Source organism: Parasteatoda tepidariorum, chromosome 8 (genome assembly GCF_043381705.1).
Source record: "Parasteatoda tepidariorum isolate YZ-2023 chromosome 8, CAS_Ptep_4.0, whole genome shotgun sequence".
Taxonomy (NCBI): domain Eukaryota; kingdom Metazoa; phylum Arthropoda; class Arachnida; order Araneae; family Theridiidae; genus Parasteatoda; species Parasteatoda tepidariorum.
This window is the reverse complement of record NC_092211.1, coordinates 75411214-75428071: the sequence shown is the minus strand read 5'-3', so window position 1 is coordinate 75428071 and position 16858 is coordinate 75411214. Positions and strand designations below refer to the sequence as shown.

At 28.1% G+C, this 16858-nt stretch overlaps 1 protein-coding gene across 4 annotated transcripts in view; it reads right to left on the bottom strand.

Moving 5' to 3' along the window:
* The window catches only part of LOC107449895 (uncharacterized), a 127744-nt gene extending 111164 nt beyond the window's left edge, over positions 1-16580 (bottom strand). The window contains exon 1 of one of the 4 annotated variants that reach the window (XM_043043680.2): positions 16443-16580. The gene's annotated coding sequence lies outside the window, so the exon portion shown is untranslated. The remainder of the gene's footprint in view (positions 1-16442) is intronic. The other 3 variants (XM_043043685.2, XM_071184241.1, XM_071184240.1) reach the window with 3 other exon arrangements.
* Positions 16581-16858: the final 278 nt, after the last annotated feature.

Below are 16858 nucleotides of genomic sequence, written 5' to 3'. Positions count from 1 at the left end.
TTTTGGACAAAAATATCACAAGAGTTGTTTTTTTAGTGATTGTTTTCATTTTCCATTCTTTATTCAAATTTTTCCCGAATAAGTTTCACTTATAGTTGGAGCGACACTCTATTTTTATTAAAAAAAGAAAATCACCAAATTCATTTTTAATACTCGAAGCATTTAATCAAATATTTATATATTACATGAAAATTACCGAAATTACCAAATTTAATTTTTACATTCATATAATATTCATAATTATTTAACAGCACAATTTTTAAATGCTTGTTCTGCTTTAAATACAAACTAACATGAAAATTACAATTTTGAAAAAAAAAAATTAAAAATTTGTTAGCAAATGAACGCAAAAACACGATGAAAAAGGTAGATCAGAGGAAAACAGCGCGGTCATATTTTCATCAAACCAAAGACAGTATTTAATTTAATTCTCCAAACTGGTGAAGCTTGGAATCAACAAACAAAAAGAATTTTTAGGTATATATTCATGACCAAATTATTTATATGCAAACAATGACCAAAACTAAAACAGGACCAAAATATAAGCATTCACAATACATCCAAATGATAAACATTTACTTAACACAAATCTCAAACTTTAGTTAAAAATAAACACTTTGCAACATTTACTTAAGCAATATAATTTTTTTAGACAAAAACAATAGTTTATACAAACATGCAAGTAGTTTACAATGGGAAATTTTTAAAGGTATTGTAAGTAAAAATCAAAATTAAATAAATTTTGAAATTTATTTGACTCCGTTATTATGATATGAACTAACATTTAATTCATGCTTAGAAAAGGATTGATTATTTATATAATAAATAATATTTGTCTGGAGGGCAAATTAAACTGTTTCAGTGAATCAAAGAAATGATTCATTTAAAAAACATAATTATTCAATCCTGTAATGAGTTTCAATTATAGCTTCTTTTATTTTTAACTTACTAAGCATCATTAGATATGTATATTTTCAATAAGATTAAGTCGTTACTTAAACTAGTTATTGATTGTGCAATTTAACATAATTACTTATTACAAGGGTTAAAAGTTTGCGCAAGTCCGAAGCATAATTATAGTTTACCTTTCAATAAATGATGTCTCGTTTAAAAGCTTGGCATTTGAGCTCATTAAAATCTGTTATTTCAGTGCGTTTAAGTTTAAAAAAATATCTAATAATTAGTATTAGTAAAACCGGTAGTTGTATTATTTAAAAAAAGAGATTTTATTCTTTATTATCTCACTTAACTTAATACTACATCTTTTTTAGATTGCACAATACCTTCACTATTTATAAGCTATACTAACTCATTTAATTTATAAATGTGTGAAAAATTCAACGTTTTAACGTTATCAATACTGAAATTTAAAACTAAATATACGGAAACTTTATAAGTTCACTTATAACTTGGAATATTAAATGAAATGTTATTCGTATTTTTTAAAGCAGCATTTCCTCAAAAACTAAAACTTATTTAAGACAAAAAAGCTAAGCTCATTATTATAATCTATAAATATTTTTGTCTACGCTAACTTTTTCTCAAAAATGAATAAATAAAATTGAAACAAATAAAGTTAAAAAATAATATTAAAAAATTATTTTATAATAAGCAACTAAGTTTAAAAATTAATTAAAATTTGAAAGATAAAAAAAGTATAAAACTCACATTTATTCATTTTCTTTTTGAAATTTGCTTTTGAAACCTGTATGTTGAATAAATGAATGTTGCTTTAAATGCAGGCTAATAAAATATAAACAATTTTTTTTAAAATTATTGTTTTTATGGAACAATAAATGCGATATAGAGATTGTAAATATTTAAACATTAGTGTAGTTTCTACAATTTTTTTTTTAATTTGTCTATTTGAATTAAATCAAATGTTTTTTCCTGAAAATTATGACGTTCATACTGCTCTCTAAAGTAGAATTTGTTTTAAAATTAATCGAATTTAAAATTCAAATGTTGAAATGTTGTTTTAGTATAATTTAATTTGAGGAACAATATTTTTAGTCATCTATAATGATGGAAAATTAAAAAAAAGTTTTTATCTTTGAATGTTTTAATGTTTTATCTCATAATTTATAAACGCTACTTTGTAATAAATGTCCTAAATTATTACCTAAAGTACTTTTTATTTATTTTTTCTCTTGTTAAAACAAATATTTCTTAATTTCAGAAAAATAAATAAATAAAAAATAAAAGATTACTGGTGCCTTATATTTTTATTAGCTGAATTTTACCTTGAATGTTTGAATTATTTATATGCGAAATTTTACATGTTTTAATGAAACAGAAAGACAAAATACTTTTTTTTACGATTCATGGGACATAGGAAAATTAATTTTTGACGTATTTTAATTTCACAGGGAGAAAAAAAAGTATCGTCAGGTAAGATATCGTAACTACTGGTATGCGGTAAAAATTTAGCATGTTTCTGGCGCTATATAAAATTTCGGTAATTTTTACTGAAGCGCTTAGGTAATGATTTTGGTAAAATTAACAATAAAATATGGTGTTATATTATGTGATAAAATTTGGTAAATGTGATAAAATTTGATTATTTTATCATGATACCATACAGTAAGGCATAAAAACCATTCATTCAGAAAATTTACTTTTCAGTTTTGTATATTTTACTGTAATAAAGAACTATAATTTTGAAAATTAAAATTTCCGGAGAAATTGCCCCCATATGAACGGAAAAACTGCCAAATGAATGGTTTAAATACCGTATGTTTTGATTTTATTACCAAAATTATGTATTTTCTTTTTTTTCCATGAGAAGAAACTTTTTTAAACATTACGGTAATTGTACCAAATTATTTTTTGCTTCGTGTATAAAGAAATTTGGAGAAAGAGTTTTCGTTTATTTTAACACGAGTGGATTACAGTATGATAGTAATTGTTTATGACTGAAAGGTATAATTGGTTATATTTTAATAAATCTGAGAAAAATTAGCTCTATAAGGTATAAAAACATCAGTAAGATGCCTGCACTTCAATCGAAAAAAGTTGCATTAAAAATGTACAATCAAATCAATGTTTGATATTAGCCATTAAACTGATATGTTTTTAAACCGAAAAATTGATGAACAATATTTAAAAATGGCTTAACTTACTTTTCCGCTAAGCTCTTCAGTTATTAAAATATTTTGCATAAAATAAAAGTCAGTAAATTCGTATTAAATAATTTATGCAATTTGTTATATCGTGATAAGCATGTAAATGATTAGTTTAGTCATTGTTTTGAATAACTACTTATTACGAAATAATACTTTTATTACCGTAATCATGACTATCTCTTATTCGTAAATCTTATTACTCAATCACAAATTATTTTACAAATTTATTTCTATTTCTTGACTGTAATGTTTTTTATTGATTGTTTCAAAACTTTATAAAATGCATAATTATAAACTGCATATTTATAGTCGTTAGCGATTTTAAAGCTCAGTATCAACATAGCGCTATAAATATTTAGTGGTCTGTATTATTTATTAGAATGAAAGAATATAATAACGAAGTCAGATAACCGTATTAATAAAAAAAATGAAATAATAATAAAAAGTAAAGCAGTAAAAAAGTTATATTTTTAACAAGCGACATACAACAGTAGCGTTTTCCGAAATTAGAATCACTGTTTTTGCATAAGGCAGCACTATATGCATTTATTTAATCGGCATTGAGGAGCCGATTCATATAGTATTTGCGACTATATAAATTTTCATCTAATTTTCACCTCAACTTTACAATTTTGAAATAATCGTGATCAGAAGCGATTTAAGGATAGATCAAAAATCGGGATTAACTTGTCTGTGTTGAAAATATTTTCCTCGTAACTAACTGGCAGGGGTCTGTCCAGACATTTTGTGAAAAGTCCGTTTTTGTAAAAATTGTGAAAAAATTACTCGTAATTTGTGAATATAAAATAAACCTTAAGTCACATTCTTTCAACCAGGGTCCTGCTTCTATGAATTTGTGCAAATAGGGTCCGTTTTGCAAAAAACTTTTTCAAGGAGTTTTTAAATTGTAAATAGATACAAGATTATGCTCAACACTGTAAAACTATAATTTAAAAAAATTAAATTTTCAAAAATAATCAGCAATTGCTGCTTCTAAATTAGAGATGCAACATACAAATATCTGGTATTTATCCTATACTGCTGAACGTAGAATATTAATTTCGGACGCAAATTGGAAGGAGTGTCTGCCGAAGACAAAACTTAATTCGTTTACACCCATCTTTATTTTTTCCCCCTTGGGAAGGGTTTATTTGATTAACAAAACAATAACGAAGATAAACAAATTTGTGAAGGGTCCGATTAAAAGAAAAATCATTTTGTGAAGGGTCCGTTTTTAAGTGAAAATATTTTGTGAAGGGTTCATTTTTATGAAATGATATTTTATGAAAGGTCCGTTAACGGACCCAAATTTCTTTTAAACAGACCCCTGACTGATATATGATGACTGACCCGTGACTAGGGTCCTATAAAATAAGCAACGAGGATGTGACAGTTTTCATGGACGTAGGCTGCGAATTACCTAGAAAGTAATTAAATCGCAATTTTTTTTTTCATTTTCTTCTTTGTTTTGCTTACAATTTTTAAAATATTAAAGTAGAGTTTTAACTAAGTTACCAGCGATAGTGAAGGATAAGTTGCGAAAACAATTCTTAGAAAGAAAAAATTTGAAGTTGCATGATAAAAAAAAACCCTCGTTTGGCGAATGACGTCATGGAATAGAACGTTCACCTTCTAAAGAGGAGCACCGTGTTCGAATACCAGCGATGGCTCGTCGATACGAATTTCACAACCTGCTCACACCGACCACAGTGCTGACGTTAAAATATCCTCAGTGGTAGACGGATCATGGGTTAGAGTCCCCTTGCTGTTGGGCTAACCATGGATGGTTTTCGTGATTTTTCTCTCCATGTAACGCAAATTCGGATTAGTTCCTTCAAAAAGTCCGCCAAAAAGGTAAATTTCTTCCAATACTTGATACAGGAGTTCCCCTGTCTTCTAGATTGGGTTCAACATTACATGGCTGCGGAATTGAGCATTAGTATTCGTAAACCCAAATATTGGGTCGCCTATTTAACGACGGTTATAAAATCAAATAATTTGTAGTGCCCTACCATACATACCGATGATTCTCCTACAAATAGGGATATTTTTCGTTGATCTTGTAGTCGTTGCTAGCTGGAAGCACATAAAAATTGTTAGCTAACAAATATATTCCAACCTCTAAATAGGTCAGTTTTAATTGAAAATATCTATTTGTTCACTGTTTTGAAAATTGAAGCTAATTTTCCTATTTTTACTAATATCACGATTAAATTTTTCTACCATTGTAACAAATGCACTTATAAAAAACTTGGTACAACGTTTAACCATATTATCGATAAGTAAATCACTATGTAGTACAATTTGCTGCATTCTTTTAAGGGTGTTAAATTGGTCCACTTTGAACCATAGAATATGACATTCAAGTTTAATACATATATACGATAAGCTGGTTCAAATTTACACCGTTATAAGATTGCAGAGAACCATCGTTCAACAAGTTCCAAAATTTCTAATAGCGTATCATTCAATAGAGTATTCCAATATATAATCTTATTTGAATGAATCACATTAATTGAATTTTAATTGAAAACCTGTTGCTGTAGTCTGGGAGATGAGTAATTAGTATTCTGCAAATTGATTGTAGGATTTGCAGCACACCCAATTCTCATTTTTATTTTGCAGAAAAAATAAAACCAGATCCAACGGCATTGAAAAAAAACAGTTTTCAGTAATAATCACTTATAGTTTCAACAGTATTACCAATGCAGTTTAAAAATAATCATTACGCCCAAAAAGGAGATATACAAACAAGCGTTCGTAAATAAAACACCATAAACTAGTTGAAGTTATCAAAAGTACCTCAATTTAGCTTCACCGATATGGCTATATATAAACACAAATAAAAGTGATGTTTAAATATCCGCCTACCAACTAGATTATGTAATGGCAGTGGTTTTAAAGGAAAAGAGTCGTTCATTTGACCCACTTTCGGCTGCATTGAGCAGGTAAAAAATATCTTTTACAGAACAACAGTGCCGTTATTAATGTTCCGTCCGATAAAAGACTCACTTTTTTATTTAGGGAATGATTCGAGATTAGCTTTCCTACTAATAGCTGTAGTAATCTATTTAATATAGAGAATGGATTAAGGTTCGGAGAGAAAAAATAACTATTTTCGTGCGTGAGCTTTGTTTGTGTGAAATGTTTATGCTTATTACGAAATGGATACTGAGTTTATTAAAGTTTTGTTGCACAACTAAGAATGGGACAGTGCGCAAAATAAAAAACGGACCGCTCTGAATAACTTTTGGTCTAATGATCGGATCTTCGCGCTCTCGGACTCAATTTTAAAGGTTATTTATAATGAATAGGCTAATTAATTAGTGCAGACGATATTTTAAGTTACGGAATCAGACACAAAAACGTTCTTCCTCTGAATGAACATACCTTTTTTTCCGATGAATTCGAATTACTGACTCCCAAAACATAGGGGGTAGCCACAACCTGGGAAATATGGTCCCAATAGTTTTGCCAGGAGAACGGTTCAAGGTTTGGACCCTTTAATGTTTACTTTGCGCACATTTCACTAATTATCAATTGAAAATTTTTACACCCAATCATCCAAAATAATTCACACAATATAACTTTAAGACTTTTAGTAAATATTTATTAGTTTTCACTATTTTATTTAATAATAGAAGAAAAGCTTTAAATTGTAAAGTACAAATGTTTTTAACATCATTTTAAATAATTCAGTTTTAAATGGCAAAATACAACATTTGTGCGAAATCGGTCGAGTAGTTTCTGAGAAACTGCATTTTTTAAAAATGCGACTTTTTAAAAATTCGATAAATAATTGTAATAAAAAGTTTTTTTTAAACATTTTAATAAACTAATTTTAAAAAATGAATTTTATGAAATGTTACATTTGTTATATCATATATAAGTGGTTGGCAAAGTTTTGGATATGGTGAAACGGTGATTTTTATAATTCCATTCAAAACCGTCTTAAATTGCACAGAGCCGAGCTGTTAATTGTCCAGTATTCTTCTGTACACAGCTAAATTTTGTTGGAATGCATTTAAGCAATGCCTAAAAGTTGAGAAATTAGTAGAAAGTGCAACTTAAATTAACCATTTAATAATGGAGATATTATTATTATTATTAATGAAAATTTTATAATATGCTTAATTAAAAACAATTGAATCATTAAAATATTGTTGGTTTTATCTTTTAGGTGTAAAATGTGTTTACATGCAATGGGTATTTTTTGAGTGATAGATTTAAAAGTGATAATCCATTTTCAGAAGCATAAAATTTGAAAACTTTAATACACGCCAGAGCAGTTTCGGACACTTTTTGTGAATTCGAAATGATTTTGTACATAAATATCTCGTGTCATATTCAAAATTAGTTTAGGACATTATAAACATCTTCCCTGATTATATGCACAAGTAATCCAATATAATTAAAAGATCGTGAAATGGTATCTGTTAAGAAATGCTGTTTAATATATAAACTAGTTTTCCTGGTGGACATTTTGATATTAATAAAAGGTATTGAAAGATTGCTTATTTATTTCATCATACCTTTGGACAAAATTTGTCATTAGCGAATTCGAATCTGTTTTTAAATAAGTGGATAATGTGACCACTTATTTAAAGTGTAGCAGAGTCACTGTTGGATGACCAATCAATTTTCTAAATGACACTCAGTTGAGTGAATTCTGATTCGTATATCACATTGACTAAGTTTTGTTTTACTTTATAACTGGCGTTAAACAGCCTAAGCAATAATGAGTTTAACGAGTTTAATTGTTGAAATCAGCTGAGCACAACCTATACTTTGAACCAACCAACTTATAAAAAAAGGAAACTCTTGGATCAAGCAGTGAGATAAACCAGCCTTCGTGAAAGGACTTCTTAATGAAACTAACCAGCATTTGTGTTACACGGGTAAGAAATCCACAAAACTTCCCAGGGTTAGCCCGACGTCTAGTGGATTCTAACCGATGAGCTGTTTATTACTGAGGATATTTTGCGTCATCACTGTGGGCAGTGCGAGTCAAGAGTGAAATTCGTCGATCAAATAGCCACCGCTGGGATTAGAACCTGATTTAACTCATTGGAGGCAAACGTTCTATCCCCTAAGCCACAGCGGCTCTAAATATTGTTTCAGTTTAATTGTTTTCCATTGTTGAACAGCTGACCCAAATTTGAGTTTATGACTACCAATGCTCAACTCCGTAGCCTTGTAATTTTGAACCCAATCCAGAAGACAATGGAACACCTGGTTCAAGTAATGGAAGAAATTTGCCTTCATGGAGGACTCTTTGGTGGAACTAACCCGCATTTGAGTTACATGCAGAGGAAAACCATGAAAGCATTTTACGTTCAGACTTACGGCAGTAGGACTCTAACCCATGATCCGTCTACCACTGAGGATATTTTACTTCAACACTGTGATCGGTGAATTTTTGAACTTTAATGTAATTTTTTACACAGATGGTCATTATTTGCTTGGCTGCCAAATTATGACAGACTATCAGTTTTTTTTTATAGACAGAATTACAGGCAGAAATATCTTGAATTCATAGCGTGATTTCTCAAAAGAGATTGATCATTAACATATTAAAAAATATCTGCGACAAAGATGAGCACGCAAGAGATAAAAATAAAAAAATAGAAAACAAGGTTTTGTTTTCAAATTTAAATTGCACCATAAACAACATTTTTATAATGGAAACGGTAGCGCGAGTGTTAAAAGTGTTGATGTATGCTTGTTTATCTCTTTGACATGCTTACATAACATGTTAGATTGCATCGCAAATTTTTATAAATGATATTACAAACTGACAGTGTAAAATTTTCATGCTCAACAACGATAAAATATATATTTTCAGTAAAACAATAAAAGCATCGACAATAATTATTTTCAATTCTTGTCTAGTCATGTCTTCTAAAGACATAATTTAAAATACAGAGAAATATTTGATGAAGTCTTTATTGGCTTTGGAGCAGACATCACAAATAAAATCTTTTGAAATGAATTGTTCTCTATAGGAATTCTTTGCATTATTAATTGTTGTTTACAAAGTTCTTAACAGCTGTTGCATTAGCATTAGATGAGAAAAACAAGATAATTGCTTACTAAGCACAAAATAATTCACTTCCTACTAGACGAAAGCCAAATATTTGGTAAAAAAAATTAATTTATGGAAAAATATGGTATACTTTAAAAAAATATAGTCTTTTAAGAAAGAGGTAAACACTATAATTGAATTCTTTTGTCTAACATAAGAGTAAGTTTTGTATTGTATTAAATGAAGAGAATGTTTCAATTTCAGGTAATTTATTAAGGAAAAGATGTGATTTTAAGTAACATTTGATATCATTGGTTTTTTGATTTCGTGATCAATTATTTTTATAATAATTTCTTTTTTTCCTCGTTTGGAAATAATCAAAGTATTTTTATCACAACAAGCCACATTATGATTTCACTCACAACTTTGTTATCGTTTAAAGTAGTTAATATGTTTAATGTTTATTGAATGCGTGTTAGCATTTAGTAGCAGTTAGTTATCCTTCAATGGTATTTTATCTTCATTTAATGCATATTGATTGTTTTGAAGTTTCATATAAAATATTGAGAAAATATTTTATGAACTATATTTTTATTATTATTGTATAGTTGTCTTTGTAAGCACAATGTTAAAAGTTTCGCGGTAAAAAAGGTTAAATGGCAATTTATTTAATTGTTATTCAACCGTATTCAACCAAAACAGTCAATTAACCATAAAAAAGATGATAGTCGAATGGTTAAGTCGGAGAAAAAACGTTTATTGATTGTTTTTACCTAAGACTGGTTAACAACCAAGCCAACTAGGCCCAACTAATGAAACCAATTTTTTCCGTATTACTCATAGAGTTTCAACGTCCGATTAAGTTGTTTTTTTATGGTTAATAAACTGTGTTAGTTGTATACGGTTACAAAACCGTATAGTTTTCTATTCACTGATTTTTAACTTTGCTAGTTGTAAACGGGTACAAAACCGTAAAAGTAACGGAATGTTCTTAACCATAAACTTTATGGTACAGATTGCTGCCTGGTTATTTTACTGTACTGTTAGAATGAAAATTCTAACAGTGCAACACATTCACGAAGTAGGAGAAGTCCAAATAAATGGAATGTTTGATTTCTACACTTAGATTTAAGATTCTGAATGGATAAAAAAATAATAAAGTAAAAATCATGAAATAATAAATGAATGAAATCATAATTTTTGAGTAAAAATTTTTTATGCAATTATACAAGTTCACTTAAATATCATCGCTTTTTTTTGCAATAAAAATTATTTTTATGTGACTCAAAATTGTTATATTCATAAATTTTTTATGCGATTTTACGTTTAGGTGTTTGCCATTTTATTTGACATTGAGTAGAATTTTACACTAAATCTTTAAAGACGATATTGGTTTAAGCATTTTAAACAATCGCTTGTAAAGTTTTGACGAAAATCAAATTTTTGCAGTGATTAGAAATTCGACTTGAAAGGATGTTTTTGTTTGTCAAGATATAGCATACCTATAAAAAAATGTAAATTTAAAGTTTTATTTTTAAAATATGAAATGAAAGAGACTGACGAATACAAAAACGAGATCCTTGAAAGCTTTCATCAATTGCTGTTTTTTTCTTCTTTTATTAAACACTTTTTTTTTCTCAATAAGACCTTTAATGATTGCTTTTTCTTTATCTTAAATTTTAAAAGTAGAATTTACTGCATTTTTTTAAAATTTCGAAAATGACGTAGGTTTTCAAAGAATAAAATTAATTAAATTTGCTCTCAAAAATCAAAAGAAATACTAGCTAATTAGGTAGCAACACATAAATGCAATTTTAAGTAACATTAAAAAAAATGAAGCAACTAGTTTTCATCTAAAATGTAGCCTAGACGAAAAATAGAAATCGTGTTTTAGGATTAAGGTTTTTTACGAATTTCGTTATTGTATCTGCGATATTGTATCTGCGATATTCGAAAACAAAGAAGCAATTTTCTATATTTTTGTCAATTTAAATATTGTCAAATGTTTAACAATCCGGTGTTCTGTCCTCGTATGAGGCAAGGCTGACTCAGCCTTCAGTGAATCGATAAAATAAAGTTCCACGCATGCTTGGGAACTATCTACTGAGGGTTCTGCGTTGGCTGACCACCCAACCGGAACACCTGCTCCTGCATCTCAGAGCCCAAGATCAAAAAAAAAAGAAGAAAAAAAAGAAAAGAAAACTGGAATAGGCATAGTTGGCCATGACACTCCTTGTACTGTCACGAAACTAAGTTTAGTTTTGGTTCTAGTAGTAATACTGTACTTTATTTAAGTAACTGATTGATAAAAATATATATTAGTCTAGGGCCTAAGATGCATAAAGAATTATTATTTATGAATGATACCTTTGTAGCACTTTGGCATTTCATTCTCTTCTTCTTTTTTTTTTGGAAAAGAAGATTGTGTGAAGGATGTGTTAAAAAAAATGCGGCACCTTATTAAACTAGGAAATATGCTTTGAAATAATAATATTGTTTAATAATAATAAAAAGAAAAAAAAACATAGATGTAGATCTTCTCCTGGTTGTGATTTAAAGGGCAAAGTTTCAATAGTGAAAGCAATATTCGAAATTATATGTCACACCCACTTACAGTTAATTTTAGGGTTAACTTATAAACTGAATAGACTAAGTGTTCCGTAAAGACCGCCCTTACTATCTATTTTTAGAAGTCTTATCAAAAATGAAAAGAAAAGGAGGCAAATTAATATTTAAGAGATAAACATAGTACACAGTGAAAAAAAATCAGGTAAAACTACCTTACTGTATGGAAATGATATTCCGTTATTTGGTAGTTTTTGCGTTTGAACATTATGGTAGAGTTCTACCAGAACTTCGAGTTTTCAAAATTATACTTCGAATTAATTCATTTAGTAAAAAATATAAATAAGGAAAGTAAATTTAACCGAATAAATAGATTTTATGCCATGCTTTAAGGTATCACGTTAAAATTATCAAATTTTACACCATTTACCAAATCACATATAATAAAATCATATTTTAGTGTTTATTTTACTGAAATCATAACCAAAGCACTTCGGTAAAATTATGGGGCTTTTTAGAGACAGAGACACGATACATTTAATATATTCTGGTAATTTTAATCCTACTTTTTCCTCTCACAATGTATTACACACAGTAGTTTTCGCAGTATGCTGTAAATGTAAAAGACTGACAAAATAGAGAGTTTTTGCAGTATAGTGTAAAAGACTACACAGAAATTTTTTGCAGTATACTGTAAAAGACTACACAGAGAGTTTTGGTAGTATACTGTAAAAGACTAAACCGACACCGAGAGTTTTTGCAGTATTCTGTAAAAGACTACACAGAGAGATTGTTTTTACCTANCGCCATACGACTTTCGCACCATACGAAAACTATTTTCACTTCCGAAAATAACAATGCTGCTATATCATTGTCAAATATTCAAGAAATGCCAAGTGGAATGTCGAAAGTAGTTTTTTTTACTATCTGGAATTAGTTAGCAAGAATTTTGCTTTTGCTTTCAACAGAAACTTAGCTGAAACTTGCTTTCAACAGAAACTTTGCTAATATACAACAACAGAAACTAGAAATCGCCGCTAAATACATATGCATGTTTTTAGTTGTGTAATAAGGTAAAACATATTTTTATTTTTAAATCCCAAAAGACTGAATTAAATGATATTATAATGCACAATTTCTATCCGCTTTCGTTCTGTTACCCCTTGTTAGTATTAATATTCTCTCTGTGCTGCGCATATGTTTGATTTTCAAACAAATTTTATTTTAAGAACGGGTGTATATCTGAATTTTTAATTAATGTTTTCTACTTTATATTTTTATTTAATAATCTTAGTTGAAAAGCAGACCCAATTTTTGGCTTACGTCTATTAATGTTCAACTCCGTAGCCTTGTAGTTTTGAACCCAATCCAGAAGACAAGGGAGCTCCAGGATCAAGTATTGGGAGAAATTTCCTTTCATGGAGGACTTCTTTGATGGAACTAATCTGTATTAGCGTTACATGCGCAAAAACCTCCCACGGTTAGCCAGACGGCAAATGTACCCTAGCCCATGATCCGTCTATGGATATTTTACGTCAGCCTTGTGGTTTGTTCAAGACGGAGGCGGAATTTGTATCAACCAGCCATCGCTGAGATTCAAACTCGGTTCACATCATTGGGAGGCGAACTCCCTATTGCATTGCGCAATACTCTTTATATTGTATTGTAAAAATAACTTTACTGACTCTTGTGTGTATCTTACATATAATGGTTTTTTTAATGATAAATATTATTAAAAATAAATACAAATAATTATATAAGCCATGCAATCTAAACAAGTTCAGGAATCGTTTTAAATAAAGCTGGATAAAGTATAATGAAATATTGTTGAAATATTGTTGAAATATCGTTTTTTAAACACTATGATAATAACGTTTTCTCCGGAAACGTAGTATATACCATGTTTTATGATAAAAACTGAGTATACGATAGTTATCCACAGCAATGAAATCATAGTTATTTTAGATCGCAAATACGGTTACGATATTATCGATTTTATCGTTAGTGTGGATATATCTTGTTAGGGTAATAAAAATAAATAAGTCGTATTGGGAAAAATACCGCGATGTATCGTAAAATAACGATATTTCATTGGTATACATTGTGATATTGAAATTGCCGTATCACTGAGTACTAGTTCTCATAATTGTTAATAGAATATATTGGTATAACAAAAATACGATTTTTGTTTTACCCCCTTTTTTTTCATTTCACACCACAGAAAAGAGTTTTTTTTTTATCTCTATTATGCAGTTGTAAATGCAATGCATGTTATATCGTAATTCCTTTCACAATAAAGCTCAAAATAGAATCATTTATACCATTATAGACCTCGACAAAGTTTTGACGGAAATAAGCAAAGTATCCTTTTTCAAGGTTGTTACGAAAGCATGGATTTTGAAAACCTTAGAAGGTTATCCCATTTACAAACTAAACTAAAAAACATGTTTTGAATCAAAGCACAGAATAAATGGGTAAAAGCAATAAAATTAAACTCATATCAATAAATTATAAGCTTAGATTAAAATATATAAAGTATCTATAGTAAGATGTTAAGGAAGAATAATATGTAAATTTTTCAAAAATTAAGATTCAGGAAAATTTTTTGGCTTTATTTAAAATTCGTTTCTTATATTGTGCCTATATTCATATAAGAATAAGTATTTATTTCACTCTGTACTTTTAAATCTTAAATTTGTATTTTTTCATGGTGTATAACCTAGTGAGTGATTAGCTTATAAATAATACGAAGCCTATTTCTTTTTTTTTTTTTAAATTTCCCATTCTGCTTTCATATAAGATTCCAAAAAGTATTTCTTATTTTTAACAATTTAAAATTATAAATTTTTTTTAAAAGAAAGGGTAAACATATAAGAACTTTGAGGAATTTTTCACATTGTCTAAGTAATCAAATAATTTTTCATGAATTCAAATTGTTTTTTTTTTTTTTTTTTAAATTATTGATAAACATTTGACTTGTCATAGCATCGTAAACATAAATAAAAGTTTTGAAAAATATCTAGAATAATTTAATTAGGAGTACAACTTAAGCTCGAATTCAAAAATCGAATTTTTTAAAGCTTTATAGCATTATAATATTTTTTTTAATGTTTTACTACATAATATGATATTAGTAAAATTTTTAATAAAATATAATTGCTTTGCTTGTTAAAAAATGAAAAACAATTAAAAATATCATAAATTATAAAAACGTTGCTTTTGAGAAAAAAGTTATTGTTCTTTGAAAATTTGTATGTAGGTTTTGCGTAATGACTGCTATGCTTTGAATTTAAATCTAAAATCAAAGTGTAAATTTATTATTTTTGTTATATATTTTGTTTAATTTACAATTTTGTTAAGAAAAAACGTTTAGAATATCTCTTTATAAATTCAATATAGAATGTATATACTTTGTCACATATCATTATATGTTAGAACAGTTTCTAAAGATTGCAGCTCAAAACACAGTTAGCCATAATATTGATCCAGAAAAAAAATTATTTTGAAATTTATACTTCACAATTTATTGCCCAGTTGTTAATGTCACAAACATATTTAATAAATTTTAAGACTTTTTTTTTAGATTTTAGAACCTCGACCTACCAAAAATAAATAAAATTTTAATAAAGGCTTATTGTGCAAAAANAGCATATATATATATATATATATATATATATACATATATATATAATATTTGTCGCACCCAGTCATATATCTTTAAAGAAGGTACTCAATATTTTTATAGCTTGGTGATCGGTTACATTAAAAAAAAATTCATTTAAAAAAAACATAAAAGTCAGACAAAGACGAATTTTTAGAGAGTGAAAAATTAGTGAAATATGATACTAACTTCAAAAGTTTATTGAATATGGTTTGCCAAATGTGAAATGTCCAACGTCGGGAAATGGTTTAACCGATTTTGTATACTTTATAGGTAAAATAGCAAATAAAAACTAAGATATTATAGGGAGTGGGTAGTCACGTCGAAATGCAACATTCACAATAAAATTATTAAAGCAATAAAAATGATGTATTTAAAGCAAAATTTTTTAAAAATTCAAAATATTAACATTAAAACCATTAAATGAATCGAATCGTAACAAAATGTATAATATTGCATTTTAAATATATAGAAGAATGCAAATTTTTTTTGAAAGTTAATATTATTCAAAATGAAAACGCTTTATTTAAACAATAAATTTACAATAAACGCATGAATTTCTCAGGTAATCAAAGTTCTAAGAAATATAAATTCAATTGGTTTATAGCAATTGTTTAATATTCAAATTTATGAGTTTATCTCAGAAAATAATGCTTCGTTTTCAAAATTTTGAAGTGAAGCATGAATTTTGAAGCAATAATGTTCAACAAAACTGTATTTCAAATTATTCTAATTGCATGAGAATAAAAAAAAAGATAAGAAATTTATTTATATGTAAAAGTTTAGTAATCTGTTTAGAAGTGTAAATTAAGTGATAAATTCATATAAAGGTATAGAATGTGTGATAACACTTAATGTAAAAACTAATAATTGTAAAGAATGGAAGAGAAAAACGAAGTTTCCGCTTGATAAGGCATTGTTTACAAACTTCAATCGTTTGCTTTTGCTTTGTTTTCTACTTATTATCTGCAGACGATATCATAATGGAATGTATTTTACAGCATAAAAAGCAAACAAGAGCAGAATTACCAACAAAATATTATATTTCAAACAAACGATTACTTACCTTAAAATTTAGGAGTACAATAAAATCCTTTTTTTTTTAGATGAGTCAAATTATTTGACGTCTGGAGCAACGGTATATCCTAACGTTTTGTCTATTCCACATGTTCTTCCATAACACCTCTCGCTTTCGATTCTGCCAGGCGTGACGTCACGTGATGCACCTGTAGATTCCGCCAATAGAAGACCACGTTTCTAGGACACTACGAAATGAACGTGGGAGATAGGATTTAAAAAAAGAAATCGTTTTCTCTTTTACTATATATATATTTTTTTATATTGTTTGCATTTTTAGGTTTTGTTATTTAATCATGGATCGTTTATTTTTTTTTATTGGTCTGTGAAAGTGGTATTGGTTTTTTGTGGGTCAAACACGACGCCCTTCCTTGTAAGTGGACTGTGGCGAAGTTTTTGACGTTT